This window comes from Nyctereutes procyonoides, unplaced genomic scaffold (assembly GCF_905146905.1).
Source record: "Nyctereutes procyonoides isolate TBG_1078 unplaced genomic scaffold, NYPRO_anot_genome, whole genome shotgun sequence".
NCBI lineage: Eukaryota > Metazoa > Chordata > Mammalia > Carnivora > Canidae > Nyctereutes > Nyctereutes procyonoides.
The window spans coordinates 60,924,740-60,926,510 of NW_026575135.1; positions in this window are offsets into that span (position 1 = coordinate 60,924,740).

The following is a 1,771-nucleotide window of genomic DNA, read 5'->3' on the forward strand; positions in this document are numbered from 1 at the left end:
TGCTGTATTTTCTTTACCATTATCATAGTTCTTGATGCTATTTCAAAAAGGCCCTTTCTTTTATAAAGGTAGGATAGATTATCTTTTGGTAGGTAGTGGCATTCAATCAGGTACCAAAATAATGTACATCAAATATCGAAATCTGTCCAATGTAGACTAGAAACTGAGGTGGGCCAACTATGGTCTGCAAATCAAACCCAGCCCACCTCCTGCTTTTATTTGATCCAAGAGCTAATGACGGTATTTACCTTAATAAACGGCTGAAAAATGTCAAAAGAGTATTTCATGACACGTAAGAATTATATGAAATTCATATTCAGTGTCCATCGGTAAAGTTTTATTGTAACACAGCCAAGCTCATTCATTTACATAGTGTCTATGGCTGCTCCCATGCTACAAAGGCAGAGGTGAATAATTGTGACAGAGACCATCTGTGGCATTCTCACTGCTACGCACTGCCATTCAACACACTCCAAATCTCAATGATGCACTTATAAGTCAACAGCATTTCAAGTGCCACACATTCTGTCACACATTTTACTATTTTATTACTAATGCATATCAATTATGTAAAAAGAATAGTGAACTTTAAGTGTAGCACTTTTAAGGCACAGTGGAGTGGAATGTGGATTATTTGTTATACAATTATATGGCAAAGCATCGTGTTTGTTATGCAATGACACTGTAGCTGTGCGAAAAGAATACAATTTATTATGACATTACCAGACTGAGCTCTCATCACAATATCCCCAGCTCACAGGAAAGCAACAGTCAGAACAGTTAGAAAACTTACAACAGAGTATCTCATCACAGTAGAATTCTTTCACACACACACAAAATGAGAACAAGGGGCAACCAATCAGTTACTTCCCAAGGGTCTCACTGTTAGCCAAGCAGAGCTATTTACTGACGGTGAGTTAAGGTTAATTGTATTTGATCGCGGCAGCCAGAAATTATGTCCAGAGAAAACAAATTTGTTGAAGACTAACTTTTTAGCAAGGACAGGTGCTTGAAGACTCAAGGACACCAATAGTCAACTAAAAAACAAGGCAAATGATTTCAAGGAACTCTCCTTAGCTTTTGATGAGCCAACAGACATTAGCAATACTGCCTAGTTTTTTGTTTACTAGAGAAGTCAATGCAGAGCTTGAAGTGACTCAGGAATTAACCTTCAGGAAAAGCATCTGTAGAGCAACTATATTAAAGTATATTTTTAAGGAACGTGAGAAAACACCAATTCAGTGCGAAATGAAGTGGAATCTGCTAAGATGTGTTAGAATAGATGGTGGTAAGAATGTGTGGAGCAGAAAAAGTTACACTGGACAAATTTACAAAGCTTGTCAAAATGTAGGATGTCTAAAGTCAATGTTTATACTTTATGTGACTCCTCAGCAGGTATTTTTTGGAATATACTGAATCGGTCAGGTTATTGAGTGAGTAGTCAATGGTGCATTCCATTCACCTTGTGGTCTTAGCCATCATCACTTCCATATCAGAAATAGAAAATGAGGATCCTGGCTTGCCCAACCATACAAGTCTGATGGCAGTGGTAAAGTTTGACTGCAATTTTTTCAGCTCAGGACTGAGGCTGCAAATTTGCTGAATGAGAACCACCTCTGCCTATTATAGATGAACACTGAATTTTGCTTGTGCTGCAGATTTGATCGTGTTTCTTAACAAGTTCAACTTAAAATTATAAGCCAGAACAGCACTTATATGTGAAACTTACACTGCTGCAAAGTCAATATGGTAACAGCTAATATTTAAATAC